General features: G+C 42.0%; 1 long non-coding RNA gene across 1 annotated transcript; it reads right to left on the minus strand.

The window, feature by feature from the left end:
* Positions 1–1,039: 1,039 nt before the first annotated feature.
* LOC308578912 lies at positions 1,040–12,415 on the minus strand. The gene is made up of 3 exons (XR_014004209.1): positions 12,346–12,415; positions 5,670–5,776; positions 1,040–1,434 (listed from the first exon to the last, which is right to left on the minus strand). It is a non-coding gene; the product is annotated as an uncharacterized lncRNA (long non-coding RNA).
* Positions 12,416–17,272: the final 4,857 nt, after the last annotated feature.

The raw sequence follows: 17,272 nt of genomic DNA on the forward strand, positions 1-17,272 counted from the left end.
CTATTTTGGAAATGTAACAGGACAGGAGGGTGACTCATTTGAGAGGCTACTATATGTGGTGGCAATGTAAGGTTATTTTAAAAGCTTGGATAATGATATATAATGATTTGAAGAAAATGCTTAAAATAACCTTTGTTTAAAAAAATGGAAGCCTAGACACTGGTTTATCCAGGATTAAATGTTTTCATAGAGCAAAAGAATTTCCTCCTGTGTCTGATAGCAGCTGTTCGGCCATGATCATCCCAGAATTTGAAAAAGAAGAAGCTCCCACCAAAGAAAATAAAGAAGATTGGTAAAGCAAATTAATGGTCTATGCAGAATTGATTAATTAATTAGAAACCCAACAAAATAAGAGGACAATAATTTGAAAAATTAGAAATATTTATTGCATATTTCCAAAGCACTGTGTACACTATTATATATTAGCGGGATTTTGAAAAACACTTGTAATATGATGAATAATGTATAAAATTGGAAATTATTGTGAATTGAAGATATTATGGATGTGCATGAACAAATTTAAAACAAAAGAACCAAGAAGGGGAGTGGAGGGAAGTCAGGGAATTTTAGAAATCTCATCTTTGCGAGTTGTTCTGGATTGTATATATAGTTGATCTAAGGATTATGGTATGGTTATTTTTATGTGATATTTTTTGTTATATCACATAAAACACTATTTTTAAAAAAGGAATGCAATTTCTCATGTATCAACTGTTCTCCTGGAGACAAATATACTGCTATCTTGGGAAACGTTCATCAAGCAAGGCATTTGTCTTGTGCAAAAATAACTTGTACTCATATGCAAGATAATTGACCATTTTGTTTCTAGTGAAATAAAATTTCTTATTAAAAGAAAGGAATAACTTTGATGTTTGTTTGATGTTATCTCTTTAGTTGAAAGTATTCAATGCAGCCAGTATAGTTAAAATAAGATGTGGGGAAATGGTGTGTGGGTGTTTATCTATCTATCTTTAAATGAGAAGTGTAAATTTCACATTTTGTTGTTTTTATTTTGCCATGTTGATGAGTGTGTGTATGAGGGAGAGAATGTATTCAGAAATTTTTGGGCTATACCAGCAGACATATTGATGATTCTTTGGACATATTAGACAAAATTTCCACACAATGGTCTGAAGTGCCCCAGAGGGACTTCAGGGTCTGCTGCAGGCAATGGTGGACGGCAGAGATCGGTCATCTTGACCAACCCAATTGCTATGAGGAGAAGGGAAGGTGGCGAAGGCAACACACCTACTAAACTCTCCTTGAAGGTTTTAGTTTGGGTTCTGGAGGATCCAGGAGTGTTGGTGAACCCTCTCACGAAGTACTCAGAGCTCTGGAGGGAGCTGAAAGGGCTCCAGGATTGAACATAGACACATGCCAAGAACGAGACCACACAGCAAAAAGCTTTGAGATCCATTATCAAAGTGGTGACCTCTGTAAAATAAAAGGATCAGGAACCAATTCGAAAGGTTAAAAGGATATAATTTTTTGATTATGAGATAATTTGAGCCACACCAGGGAGGAAAAAAGGAGCCACCCTCCCCGGACATAGGTATAGAACTGCATGAAATAAAATCTTCTGTGGAAACAAAAGAATAAAGAATAAATATCTACCCGCTAATGTGTTTGAACACAAGAATACCAGTAAATGAACTGAGTTAAGACTGTACAAAATTTGATGCTTTCCCCCCATTTTATTTTTGAAAGTATCTTCTGTTAAGTCCACCAAACTGCAATTGGAAAAGTTATTTTGAACAGTGGGAAGATGAAAAGACGACCTGGATTTTATTATTTATACAACTGAGGTTTATGAATATCTCTCTCTCCCCCCCCCCTTTCCCTTTGCTTTCCATTTCCATGTGATTCAAGAGACAGATATCACAAGTATAGATTTTAGAACTTTAATATTGGGAAGTGCCAGGATTAGAACTATTGGGGGGGGGGGGACTGACACTATCTAAAGAAAGCTGATAACACCACATCAGTTGAAAATATAACAACAGATATTAAATAATTATCTCATAAAACATTAGAATTGGAGAAAACAGTGCAAGAATTAAAGCTCAAAACCTCAAATTTAGAAAAATCTTCTAAGAAAGTACACATTGAGGTAAGAGAAGCAAAGAGAGAGCAAGAAAGGATGAAAGAAGATTTGGAAGCGGTAGGTAGTTCATGAACAGACACTGGATGCAATGGTCATTTTAGAATTAAATCCAAAATAACTGGTTCTTTGATTGAGAGGCATTCCAGAAGATTTGACAGTAGAATTGAGTGAAACAACAATAATAAAAGAACCTACTAATTTGATTGAATTGGGAGATGAGGTCAGTACAGGTGTGGACAAATTTTTTGAGTAAAAGCAAAGTATGCAAAAACAAAAAAACAAAATCAAAAAGCTGCCAGGTGACGGTATGGTAACTTTTAATTCTAAAAGAGTTAAAGACAGAGGAATAAAAATGCATTATCAGAAAAATCTTCAGATTGATGGTCACCTTTGGAAGCCATAGCAGTGAAAAGGAAAAATATGATGGAAAATTGGGCAACTTATAGATATTTCTTGAGAGAAGAAGGTGGAGAATTTAAATTAAAAGAATTTAAGGATTTATCAGAGATGTTAACAACATGGTTACAATAAGATCATGTAAATGAAGTATTTAAAAAGGATATAAAGTGAGAGTTTGGGAACAAACATCACAACTAGAAAGTGACCTGTTAAACTATAATGTTAAAGTGATATCTAAAATATATAAGATGTTATTGGAATGGTAGACAAAGAATGAACATGTGAAATCTTTAATGATACACTGGGCAATAGATATTGGTCATATCATCAGTGGCGGAGCTTCATGCTCCAGCACCAGGGAGCAGAGAGCAGGCTGGCACGTGTCCCAGGGGTGAGGCGCACTGCCCGTAGGGGTGTGGCGCCCTGTGTGGGCGGGAGGGGGCAGCTGCGATGGCACCCCACCAGGATCTTGCTGCCGGGGGTGGTGCGCTCCCCCCGCACGCCTCTTCCTCTGCCAGTGCATAATTTAGAAATGGATGCATGGGAACATTTATGGAATGTGGATATAAAATTTACAGCATCTTATAGTTTAAGAGAAAACTATATGGAAATGTTATATAGATGGTACCTAACACCTAGTACAGGGGTCTGCAACCTTTAAGACAAAAAGAGCCACTTGGACCCATTTCTGAAGAAAGAAAAAAAAACTGGGAGCCGCAAAACTCGTCATTATAAAAATAACTTTTTTCTCACTTTTTATTATTTGTTTGTTTGACCCCTCAGAATTACTCCTCCTCGTAGAAATAAACGTTAAATTAACAAGTTACCTTTTTTGTGTGTGTCTTCTTCACTCCCCTTCAAAACAGTGACCAGAGTACATGCCCCCTTTCAATTCAGTGACCAGCGTACATGCCCCTTACAATGTAGCGGGCGGGCGGGCGGGAAGGTGACGTCGGGACGGTGCGTGACTAATGCACGCACCGCCCCCATGCGACGTCACAGCCAGTACAGCGCCTGCCACAGTGGGGAGTGTCAGGGCGCACAATGCGCCTCCTCCCCTCGCTAGTATCCACCCCGGAGCCACGGCAAAGGTGTAAAAGAGCCACATGCGACTCCGGAGCCGCGGGTTGCTGACCCCTGACCTAGTAGATTGGCTAAAATATATAAATCCAAATTGAATATGTGCTGGAAATGTAAAGAGAAAGAAGGTATCTTTTTTCATATGACTTATGAGGTTACTGTTTACTGGAAAATGATATATTATGAACTGAAAAGTATGTTTAAGGTCATATTTATTTTAAAAACCAGAAGCTTTTCTTTTGGGACTTATGAGATCAGAACCACCTAAACAGTATAGAAATGTATTTATGTATGCAACCACAGCTGCAAGAATGTTATTTGCCCAAAAATGGAAAGAAGAAGAGGTGCCAAGGAGAGAAGAATGGATACAGAAGTTAATGGGCAACGCAGAAATGGTGAAACTTATTGGGAGAATAAGAAATCAAGATAACAATTTTTAAAGAAAGGAATGGAAATGGTTTATTGAGTATTTACAAACAAGCTGTAAACAGACTAAGACATTGGCAGGAATAATATAAAAACCTGCAGTTTCAATATACATATTGGATACATATGGGAATAGATATATAGAGGTAATTTGGAGTATGCAGGAAGATGAAAAGAAATGTAAAGAATCACATAAAGAGGGGGAAGAGAGTTAGAGTTTTAAATCTTAAAATTATGATTGAATAATTGTGTGTGTGTGTGTGTGTGTGTGTGTGTGTGTGTGTATTCCATTTATATATATTCCAACAATTCGTATATATTATTATATATAAATGAGAATTGCTGCAGAGGAGAGTATTTATTTAAAATCAATCCTGGAAATGTACATTCCCTGAGTGACAAAATTATGGCTTTCCATAACAATGGGAGGTGTGAACTCCCAGTCTTGCTGCTGGCTTCAAAATAGGATCAGACAAATTCATGGGTGATAGGTCTATCAATGGCTCCTAGCCTTTATGACTAGCACTCTGCCCCCACAGTTGGGGGCAGTATTGCTTCTGAATACCACCTGCTGGATACCGCAGCAGGGGAAACTGCCCTTGTGCTCTGGTCATGCTTGTGGGTATCGTATCTCACAGTGGTCAACCAGATGCCTTCAGGAACATGATCCTGGACTAGATGGGCCACAGTGCTGTTCTTAAGAGCTGCATTCCAAATATGCATCCAGTCATGCAGCTTGTTGAGTGGCCTTGAGCAAGTCAGTATTTCAGTCTCTAAATTATTCTTAGAGGACTGCTGCTTATTTATCTATTATTATTATATCTCATATTTTCTCCAATAAACTTAAGGTGGTGTGCATGGTTCTCCCTTTCCACATCTTACCTTCACAACCCCCTACACAGTTGGTCTGGATGACTTCTGGTGACTGTTCCAAGGCCGGTCAGTAGGCTCTGTGGCTGAGTGTGACTCGAACCCTGTTTTCGCAGGCCCTAGTCCAACACTCTAACCACTACACTACACCAGGTGCTTAAGCTAAGAAGGGTGAGAAATGTGCCTGACAAACAAAATGTAGAAGAACACTCACTTGCGTTCCTCAAGCCAATGATATTAACAGGGTACAGGCGAAGAAGGATGAAAGGTGGCAATGAAACTGAGCAAAGAGATTGGGTGTTCTTGACACATGTCCATTTCATTGCTTCCTTTTGCTCAAGAATTAAGAGCTACCTCAATCTACTCAAGAGCCATTTTGCTTAAGGAACACATTTGCAGTAGCTGCTAATACCCCACCAGTCATAATGTAACTAGTCACAACCATTATCTGCTGTAGTAATCTCATTACTGACTGCAAGCCAAGCAGCTGATGTTGGCAGAAAACAGCTCTCCGGAGTTGACTAAATGGGATTTAGCAAATTGAATTTACTCAGGTAATGTTGTGACTTAATTTTTTTCTTCAGCATTTTAAAACTCAACTGCTTGTTACATAAGAAGAAAACATACTGCGAATCTCAAAATGCCTCTCTTAATCTTCAAGCAACAAGGAATCATGGTGATGGAATGTGTATTTTGTACCTGTTATTGATTCTACCATATCTATCACATTAAAGTGAGGGGTTTTTTTTGTCTGAATACAGGATGGATTTCACTTACTTACACAGCTTACCTTTAAATTAGAAATGAAGCGTCTGTGGTATGCTCTTTGAAGAATCCCATTTAGGAAGATATCACTCTCTGGCAATCATTTCCGAAGTCCCCTGATTTTCCATGGTTCTAAAGCATGCAAGAGGTTCCATAGATTCAAATGCAAGCAGTCACCTTCCATAAATTGGAAGTACCAGTGGATTATGGGGTTAAGTGACGATGCTTATGTCACCTTCTGGCAAGTGGTATTCTGCCAGTGTGTTTCCACAGTGTTGACCTCCCAATTACCTTGATCCTTCCACCATCCCACATAGTAAGCAGCAGTGACCCACCTACTGGGAAATTAGGCAAGTGCCACTGCTCCACCATCCACTACAGGTTGGAAAACAACAGGTTGGTGATGGGAGGTTGGTGGCAGAGCCAGTGTGCACACTGTCATGCCTTCAGAGTCCTGTGGTGACTAGGACACAGAACTGGAGTCTACAGTTCTACCAGCTAAGCAGACAGATAAATCTAGTTCCTGCTCTAAGCCTGATGCTGGTGGTCAGGAAACTATTGGTCCTGAAACTGTCTGGCAAGCAGGTACACAGCACCAGAATTGGAGACAGAATCTTCATGGGCTTGAGGAATCAAGTGCCTCCTACATTACATCAGCAGAGGTGCACAAAGTACACCTACTTGGAGGATACATAATTCAGAAGAATCTATTTTCAGGCCAGAGGGATGACTGTAGGAGACTCTACTTCTTCTCAAGGACACATAACCTACGAAAAGCGGACTGGTGCCAGAGGCTTAAAAGGGCTTCACATCCTTCCTTTATCAAAGCAAGTAGGCCCCCAAGGGCTATTCTCAGTGTTGCAGCCGTCTGCCTTGCTCTGTTGTGTTGTAGGCTCCTCCATAACTCCAGAATAGGTACTCATCCCTACTACTCCCTCATATTTGTGGGATTCCCGGAGACATCTGTTGGCCAGCGTGAGAAAAGGAAGTTGCATTAGATGAGCAATTGGTCTGCAGCATCAGGCTCTTCTTACCTTCTTACCTGTGCAGGGAGTTAGAGCTAGAAAGGACTTTGGATGTCATCTAATTCAACTTTCTGCTCAATGCAGTGAAACTGCAATGAAACTGCTAAAATACAAGCTCTCACCATCTCCCAAGGCAGTCTGTTCCATTCTTCGCTTCTCTAATGTGTAGCTGAAATCTGCTTCCTTGCAATTTCTAATTCCTTGATTCTAATCCTGCCCTCTGGAGCGACAGAAAACAAATCTGCTCTATTGTCTACATCACAGCCCTTCCTCCTTGGTGCTAACAACCAAAGAAAGCAGAAGAGGGTGCAAAACCCTGCAGCACTTGACAGTGTACACAGATTCAAATGTGCAAAAATCTTTCAATGCCATGTTTTATCTCCAAACTTTATCCTAACCTGATATTTAGAGTTTGTAGGGCAGCAGTTGAAGAAGGAGCAAAAAGGGTTTTCTTGTGTGTGTGTGTTTCTTGTGGCTGATTAGCTCTTTTCCCTGTGTAAAGGTCAGAGGGGGCAGGGTTTCTGTTGAGGCAGGGGATTAGCTGTGGGAGGAGCTTCTCAGAGTTTGTAGGGCAGCAGTTGAAGAAGGAGCAAAAAGGGTTTTCTTGTGTGTGTGTGTGTGTTTCTTGTGGCTGATTAGCTCTTTTCCCTGTGTAAAGGTCAGAGGGGGCAGGGTTTCTGTTGAGGCAGGGGATTAGCTGTGGGAGGAGCTTATCAGAGTTTGTAGGGCAGCGGCGCGCGCCTAGCGGCGCGCGCAGTTATATCCATCTTTTAGATTTAGGGGAGCTAGTCTCAAACGTTTGTTGGGGGAGACCTAGGTTTTTTTTTGTGGGCGAAGTTATTTGTCCTGTCTTCAAGCTTTTTATGATGGAGGACCTCTGTAGCCACCCCCAACAACACGATCTCAAGATGGAAGGGGAGGGAACAGCTGCAGTCGCCTGCGATTCCTGCGCAATGTTTGCCATCTTGCCAAAGGTTGCAGGCAGCTTCACCTGCAGCAATTGCATGTTGATTGCCCTTTTAAAAGACAAAGTCCAGCAACTGGAGGAACGTGTAGCTACGCTCCAAAGAATTAGAGAGCTGGAGCTCTTCTTGGAAGCAACAGAGCACACCGTCCCCACCAAGGAGGAGACAGGGGACTCCCCTGAGAAGGAGGCTAGTTCATCAACACAGGAGCCAGATATATGGAGAAACGTGACTCAAAGAAGTAGGAGGCCCAGGGTTCACTCTGATTGTTTAGAAATACACAATCGCTTTGAGGTCCTCTCCCCTAGCATGGAAGACGAAGAGCAGACTCCATTTGAGGATCTCTCCCTCATTACAGTCGATCAGGTATATGAAGACGAGCAGCAAAGTCAGTCCTCAGGGAATGTGCAGGCGATCTTGGAACGGACAGCTCACGGAAGAACCCCGACCAAACCCAAGAGGAGGCGTGTAGTGGTGATAGGGGATTCCCTACTGAGGGGAACAGAAGCAGTGATCTGTGGGCCTGACAAGATGTCTCGGGAAGTGTGCTGTCTCCCCGGGGCTAAGATCCAAGATGTAACTGAACGACTGCAAGGAATCATAAAACCCACTGACAAATACCCCTTCCTCTTGGTTCATGTGGGAACCAATGACACTGCAAGCAATAGCCTCCAGAAGATCAAAAGAGACTACGAGGCTCTCGGCAGGAAATTGAAGCAACTAAATGCACAAATTGTCATCTCATCTGTCCTCCCAGTTGAACGACGTGGCCCAGGGAGAGAGGGGAAAATAGTGGAAGTGAACAGCTGGCTTCGCAAATGGTGTAAACAGGAACGGTTTGGATTCTTAGATCACGGACTGCAGTTTCTTGAAGATGGACTTCTGGCAAGTGATGGGCTGCACCTCACAACGGTTGGGAGGAATGTTTTTGCCAAAAATCTCAGAAACCTCATCAGGAGGGCTTTAAACTGACTAATGTGGGGGAGGGAGACAGTGCTCCTGAAGGTAGGAGTCTATCAATTAATGAAGATGATCATCCAAATGTCATAGACCAAATGGAGCAAACAGCACGCGGACCTAGTGGTGGGAGGAAAAAATCCTTAAATAAGAGACACGGGGGAATGATTAATGGACTTCAATGTCTGTACACTAATGCGCAAAGCATGGGAAATAAACAAGATGAGCTTGAGCTCTTGGTACAGCAAACTAAATATGACATAATAGGCATCACTGAAACCTGGTGGGATAAGTCCCACGATTGGAATGTAATAATGGGGGGATACAATCTATTTCAGAGAAACAGACCAGACAAGAAAGGAGGAGGAGTGGCGTTATATGTCAGGGATGTGTATACCTGTGAAGAGATCCAAGATTTAGAACCTCAAAGCCAATGTGAGAGCATTTGGGTCAAAATTAAGGGAGAGAAGAATAACAGAGACCTCACTGTGGGAGTTTACTATAGACCCCCAAGCCAAACGGAGGACATAGATGATGCCTTCCTGGAACAGATGGCCAAGCATGCAAAAGGAAGGGAGATAGTAGTAATGGGGGACTTCAATTACCCGGATATTTGTTGGACGTCAAACTCAGCCAAGAGCATAAGGTCAAACAGATTCCTCACTGGCCTTGCAGACAACTTCATTGTCCAGAAAGTGGGAGAAGCAACAAGAGGAACAGCCATTTTAGATCTGGTCCTAACCAATGTTGATGACCTGGTTAGTGGGGTAGAAGTGGAAGGATCATTAGGCGCGAGTGATCATGCTCTTCTGAAGTTTACTATACAGCGGAAAGGAGCAGCCAAGCATACTAGGACTCAATTTCTTGACTTTAAGAAAGCCGACTTCATAAAACTTAGGGAAGTGCTGGGTGAGATCCCATGGACAGCAATACTAAAAGGAAAGGGAGTTCATGATGGCTGGGAGTTTGTTAAGAGGGAGATAGTAAAAGCACAACGTCAGGCAATACCAATGAGACGGAAACATGGAAGGTGCCTAAAGAAGCCAGGGTGGCTATCTAAAGAACTTTTAAATGAATTAAGATTAAAAAAGGATGTGTACAAAAAATGGAAAAGGGGGGAAACCACCAAAGAGGAATTCAAACAAATAGCCAGCACGTGTAGACACAAAGTCAGAAAAGCTAAAGCACAGAATGAACTCAGGCTTGCTAGAGAGGTTAAAAGCAACAAAAAAGGCTTTTATGGGTATGCTCGTAGCAAAAGGAAGAACAAAGAAACAGTGGGGTCACTCAGAGGAGAAGATGGTGAAATGCAAACAGGGGACACAGAAAGGGCTGAACTCCTCAATGCCTTCTTTGCCTCAGTCTTCTCCGATAAAGAAAACAATGCCCGACCTGAAGAATTTGGAGCAAATGATTCAGCAAAGGAAACACAGCCCAGAATAACTAAGGAGACAGTACAAGAATATTTGGCTAGTTTAGATGTATTCAAGTCTCCAGGGCCAGATGAACTGCATCCAAGAGTATTAAAAGAACTGGCAGATGTGATCTCAGAACCACTGGCAGTCATCTTCGAGAAATCCTGGAGAACAGGCGAAGTCCCGGCAGACTGGAGGAGGGCAAATGTTGTCCCTATTTTCAAAAAGGGGAAAAGAGAGGACCCAAATAATTACCGCCCAGTCAGTCTGACATCAATAGCAGAGAAGATTCTGGAGCAGATCATTAAGCAAACAGTCTGTGAGCACCTAGAAAGGAATGCTGTGATCACCAATAGTCAGCATGGATTTCTGAAAAATAAGTCATGTCAGACTAACCTGATCTCATTTTTTGACAGAATTACAAGCCTGGTAGATGAAGGGAACTCAGTGGATATAGCCTACCTTGATTTCAGTAAGGCATTTGACAAGGTGCCCCATGATATTCTTGTAAAGAAGCTGGTAAAATGCGGTCTTGACTCTGCTACCACTCAGTGGATTTGTAACTGGCTGACTGACCGAACCCAAAGGGTGCTCATCAATGGTTCCTCTTCATCCTGGAGAAGAGTGACTAGTGGGGTGCCACAGGGTTCTGTCTTGGGCCCGGTCTTATTTAACATCTTTATCAACGACTTGGATGATGGACTCAAGGGCATCCTGATCAAATTTGCAGATGACACCAAACTGGGAGGGGTGGCTAACACCCCAGAGGACAGGATCACACTTCAAAACGACCTTGACAGATTAGAGAACTGGGCAAAAACAAACAAAATGAATTTTATCAGGGAGAAATGTAAAGTATTGCACTTGGGCAAAAAAAATGAGAGGCACAAATACAAGATGGGTGACACCTGGCTTGAGAGCAGTACATGTGAAAAGGATCTAGGAGTCTTGGTTGACCACAAACTTGACATGAGCCAACAGTGTGACGCGGCAGCGAAAAAAGCCAATGCAATTCTGGGCTGCATCAATAGGAGTATAGCATCTAGATCAAGGGAAGTAATAGTGCCACTGTATTCTGCTCTGGTCAGACCACACCTGGAGTACTGTGTCCAGTTCTGGGCACCACAATTCAAGAATGACACTGACAAACTGGAACGTGTCCAGAGGAGGGCAACCAAAATGGTCAAAGGCCTGGAAACGATGCCTTATGAGGAACGGCTAAGGGAGCTGGGCATGTTTAGCCTGGAGAAGAGGAGGTTAAGGGGTGATATGATAGCCATGTTCAAATATATAAAAGGATGTCACATAGAGGAGGGAGAAAGGTTGTTTTCTGCTGCTCCAGAGAAGCGAACACGGAGCAATGGATCCAAACTACAAGAAAGAAGATTCCACCTAAACATTAGGAAGAACTTCCTGACAGTAAGAGCTGTTCGACAGTGGAATTTGCTGCCAAGGAGTGTGGTGGAGTCTCCTACTTTGGAGGTCTTTAAGCAGAGGCTTGACAACCATATGTCAGGAGTGCTCTGATGGTGTTTCCTGCTTGGCAGGGGGTTGGACTCGATGGCCCTTGTGGTCTCTTCCAACTCTATGATTCTATGATTCTATGATTCTATGATTTAGTTACTGTTTCCCTCCCCCATCACCTCCTACAAATGAATATATGTCTTTCTTTCTGCATTGCTCCTAACAAAACAAATGAACAAAAAAGAATAGTCACTCCACTGGTCATTTGTCATGGCCTTAATCCAGGGAAATAATTACACAAGTTCTCCTCATGCAAAATTTCCTTCTTTCTGTGGCCACCCCCACTCCAATGGATATGCCCCAGGGGGTTGTTGGAACCATCAGAGCGATTCGTGAGGGAACAGGGTGCAGGTAGGAGGAGAGGGAGGGGGAAATATTGTTGAAGTCAGACCCATAAAAACAAAGAAAATGTTCTGAGATCTTGCAGCAGCAGTGAGCTGCTGCTCCCTCCCTACTCTAAACCCAAGAGGCCATGCAGATTGCAACGTTATAAGGCAATTTAGAATCCCAGAATCAGAGAGTTTGAAGGGACCACAAGGGTCAACAAAGCCCAATCCCCTGCAATGCAGGAATCCCAATAAAGCACTCATGACGGATGGTTATCCAACCTCTGCTTAAAAACTCCCAATGAACTCCAGAGTGAGTCCGTTACATTGTTGAACAGCTCTTACTGTCAGAAAGTTCTGAAGCTTGGTCAGAATCTCCTTACTTGTATCTTGAAACCATTGGTTTGAGTCCTACTCTCCAGAGCAGGAGAAAAACTTCAACACATTTGGAAAAACCCAAGCAGTATATGTTAAGAAATAATAAATAACCTTCATGGATGACCAGGACATTGGTACCAGATAGCAGAAGCAGCAGAGACAGGTAATGGAGAAAGGAAAATGTAGAGCGTGCGGGGGGGGGGGGCATTGCTTAATGGAGCATCATAAATCCTGATGTGGCTTCTGGGTGTCACAAAGGAACAATGTATTATGTAAGTACTCAGTACAGAAATTATGCAAAGCAAAGTGGTTATATTATTAACTATATTGATTTGTGTGGTATATCCCAGAGCTATTGAACTACTGATATTAAAATGCTTTCATTGCTGCTTTAGACATTTCTCTTTCCCGCACAACAGCTGAGCAGGAACTTATAAGATTTTCTCAAAGTTTCTTTTTTTCAAAAAAAAAGGAGAGGAGGGTACTAACTGTAGAGAAGGCTTTCTTCCAGAAAATATTTTGCAAATAAAGGGAAGAACAAAAGATGATCTCCAAGGCTGAGTCATACTCAGATTGGACCCATTAGCATCTCTTGACATCCTTTCATTATTTTTGTTGCATCTACTCTAAGTATGGCTTAGTTCGATATCATGTAGAAAGTATAAGTTATATAAACATACTGAAAATTATATAACTGAAGATAATTTAAACAATTATATATAAGGTTATTAATTTTTTGTGAGTTTTGAGAGTTAGGACCTTTTCTGGTTTTTCAAGGCAGGTTGACAGAATCCCAGTAGCATCATTGTGGTGCAGGGAACCTTTGGCCCCTAGAAACAGATGAACTATAACTTCTATCAGCCCCAGCCCGCATGGCCAGTGGCCAGGGGTTATGGTAGTTGTAGCTCAGCAACATACGGAGGGCCAAAAGTTCCCCACACTTGTATCAAAGGGACGTTTGAGGAACTCAATCTTTGCAAATTCCAATCTGAATAGACCTGATCTGCACCTCTAAGAACTATGTGTATATTCGAAACTTAGTTATCCACCAGATTTCACACTTTCACACTGTAGTTCACATTTTCAGAAAGGCATGCTTTTGGATAATGTGTGTTTTGAATTTTGTATATAAATGCATATTTTAAAATGAATTTTAATTTAATGTGCAAAGAGAGTGGAACAGGAAGCCTGGAAGCCTCAAGCAGATGGAATAAGGGCAATTACAGCAGAGGCCTGTAAATTTTGAAACTTACTCCCTGGGGAGGTATACAAATCTCCATCTTTGTTGGGATTCAGAAGATGATGCATAATGTTTCTTTTTTGGCAAGCATGTGGTTGTTTGGGCTGATGCTCTTTATTTTAATTATGTTATGATAGTTTCTTTCTTATCAATACTTAAATTTGGCTCCTAAGACAAATGAACAGAAGGAAGTTTGTTTAAGGAAACTCCTTATATTTCCCACTTCCTTGCCACTCCCCATCCCACCCCCAAAAATGTTTCTGGAGCATGAGGACTTTGAACAGTATGGTTTGTGGCAGAGGCACTCAGGGTCATGCCAAGGTATTTTGCCCCTTGGGACAGAAAACAAGATGGCATCCCTTTCTCATTCAAAAAAACCAGGCATTCTGAACAATGACTGAATCTTGGTTCAGCACTTGTAATGTGATTCTGTAACCTACTTTGCTTAAAACAGGAGGTCAGTTTACCATACCCATGTGACAACAGAGCAAAATAGCTGAGGGGCTTGAAAGGAACAGCTGGGGGGGGGTTCTGTTGTTGCTCCCCAGCATCTGGTACCAAAGGCAGACACCAGACTCTGTCTCATAGCAGAGCTGAACCTGGAGGCTCTGTCTGTAATATTTACAAAAGATGCTTCCACCCCATTTGTAGGAATTCCCCCTTCCACCAACAGCACTCCCCCCTTCCACCCTGCCTTTGGGAAAATCCATAAAGGGGCACTTTTTTTGTTGGAAGAAAGGTACAGGCAGTTTCAGGGGAGTGAAGGAGACAGGGAACTTACCTTCTGTGAACTCTTTCCATTTATTTATCCAAGTCAATTCTCTCTTCACTAATTCGACACTGTTTAGAGCAGGGATAGTCAACCTTTTTATACCTACCGTCCGCTAATGCATCTTTCTTGATGGTGAAATTTCCTTACCGCCCACCAGTGCTCGATGGGAGGATTAGCTTGTGCCATAGAACCCCCTACCGCCCACCTAGAATCCTGAAACGCCCACTAGTGGGCAGTAGGGACCAGGTTGACAACCCCTGGTTTAGAGCTTTCAAATACAGTGGTGCCTCGCAAGACGAAAATAATTCGTTCCGCGAGTCTTTTCGTCTTGCGATGTTTTTCGTCTTGCGAAGCACGGTCCGTTGCAACTGCACCTCTTCAAGCGGCTTTAAGAAAAAAGCGCAAGACATTTTCATCTTGCAAAGCAAGCCCATAGGGAAATTCGTCTAGCGAAGCAACGCAAAACCGAAAAACCCTTTCGTCTAGCGAGTTTTTCGTCTTATGAGGCATTCGTCTTGCGGGGCACCACTGTAACAGTTTATAAATATGTAAATTAATAAATAATCTGTAGCAGGTGGCTGAATATGCCTGCTTACCTGATCTCTCATCATTAGCATCGTTATGATCTACCAGAAAAAAGAGGAGGAAGCTAGTGGTGTTGTAGTTGATGTGGTGCAAACACAGCAGTAGGAGTGCAGGATTTATTTACTTTTTTGAAGGGAAGTGCTGAATTGGCTCCACCAGTGCATTTTCACCATGCTGACCTTGCCCCCGTCTTGCCCCTCTGCCTCTTCCTTCCTGGCTACAACAATGCTGGTTATGGGATATCAGCTAAGTGTCCTACCAACTACTACTGTAACCATCGGCCATTTCTTGGTAAGGGAATATTTCACACATCTACAGGTGACGCACTTGTTTGTATTTTCCAGTTAGCCCCATATTATTAATTTACTCATTTCTCGGTTTCCTCAAGAGGCCCTCAAGAAGAACCATATCAGACCTCCTACACTGTAAGTGAAGTTAGAAGGGTTATGACAAAGACTTAGTGAAGTAGCTATGTTGTTGGAATCTGGCTGTGAAACAAACCTCCATTTCATCTTATGCTCCTTCCTATCTCTGCAGAGTACCGAAAGTTTTCTGTTGTTTTTTCATAAAACAATCTTGAGATTTAGCTAAAAAATATTTGAGTTGTCAATAGAGCTGTAATGAGCCACCTGAAGCTGCAATAGAGAAACTGCTTACTTTACTAGTCAGGCTTGTAACTGCCAGGAAAATGTTCTTTCCTCTATATTTATGTAGGGCATCCAGATGCCACTTTGCTAAATCATAGCCATATATTCTCTTGAGAGGTTTTAAAGCGTGTTTGCAGCTAAATGGTAAAGCCCATGGTAATCAGGATTCAGAGTTGGTTACTGACTCTTCCTAAGTTTGCCATGCATTTCTGGGGTCTTCCTGCCCTGCAGTTTTACATTAGATGACCACCTAAAGTTGTACATAAAATAATAAAGCCCTAACCAACATTATAAAAATACAGTCATATGCATGAATACTTGGAAATATCAGTGGTTTAATGATGCTTACTCACAGGTAAACGGCTAAAGAATTTCAGCCTAATAGTTCAATCTTGATGTATGTTTGCTATGATGTGAGGCCCACTTTTTCTGTGAGTGGCATTTTCTCACATGTAAGGATTGCCTCCTAACAGTGTGTACAAGGGGACTCAATCTTAGGGATATGATTTATTTATTATAGTTGCTTATATCCTACTTCTCAGGTTGCAAATCCTTTCAAGGCAGCATGCAATTATCATTGAAGTAATTTTTTTAAATGCAATATAGAAATCTTGATGCATTAAAAAGGCATCAAGGATGCAGTCATCAGGACAGTTAACTATAGATTGCCCTGCAGGACAAAGTGATCCTGGAGCAGGCTTTGATGAAGTCTTTGCCTCCCTCCATCTCCGGAAATTCTTCCCACAGGACAAGGAGGGTAGGAATTGTAGTCCAACAATATCTGAAGGGCTCCACATTGACTGCTCATGATCTACACAACAATTAGCATTAGCAAGCTTTCACAATCCTTCCTGTTCTGTGATGTATTGCAATGTGTGATGGGAGAGGCAAGTTCTGTTCCTACCACAAGATTATTATGGGACAACCATTCAGCACTCTGCAAAGCCGTCCAGTTTAGGGTGGACCAATATGGATGCTGCTCTATTGAACACAGGGATTCAATACTTATTTTCTATCCCCACCTCCATTTCCCCCTAAATGGACTTTTCATGATAAGGAACATAATCAGAAAATGTGCTGCAAAGTGTGGGATGACGTTACTTGATGCATTATCACCTATTTTACCTGCAAGTATCGTATTTTTTGCTCTATAAGACTCACTTTTTCCCTCCTAAAAAGTAAGGGGAAATGTGTGTGCGTCTTATGGAGTGAATGCAGGCTGCGCGGCTATCCCAGAAGCCAGAACAGCAAGAGGGATTGCTGCTTTCACTGCGCAGCAATCCCTCTTGCTGTTCTGGCTTCTGAGATTCAGAATATTTTTTTTCTTGTTTTCCTCCTCCAAAAACTAGGTGCGTCTTGTGGTCTGGTGTGTCTTATAGAGCGAAAAATACGGTAATTCAAAATGAATGCTAAAAAAGAGGGGAGGGCAGTGTTGTCTCTTCTCCATGCAAACTTTGTGTAAACAGATCAGGATGAATGCTCAATAGCCTGGTCATTGGGAAGTGTTCTCAATCATTTTGCAATTGCTAAAGTATAGGAACCATTATGGATAGGCGCCACTCTTCTACCAATGGAGGACACCGACTTCAGGTGTACATGTGCAGTAGGAATCCTGAAGTGGTGGCAATGGGCTGTATATTGCTGGGAGGAGCAACACCATTTTTGAATGCTTCTCTTTTCTTTTCTTTTTTCTTTAAAAATGTCATTGCAAGTGAACATGGGCAGCGGCTGGGTGCGTGTGAGTATTTCCAGCACAATTTGTTAGAAATTGTGTTTAGTTTTCAACATACAGTG

The sequence above is a fragment of the Podarcis bocagei genome, assembly GCF_964188305.1.
Source record: "Podarcis bocagei genome assembly, chromosome: Z".
Lineage (NCBI taxonomy): Eukaryota > Metazoa > Chordata > Lepidosauria > Squamata > Lacertidae > Podarcis > Podarcis bocagei.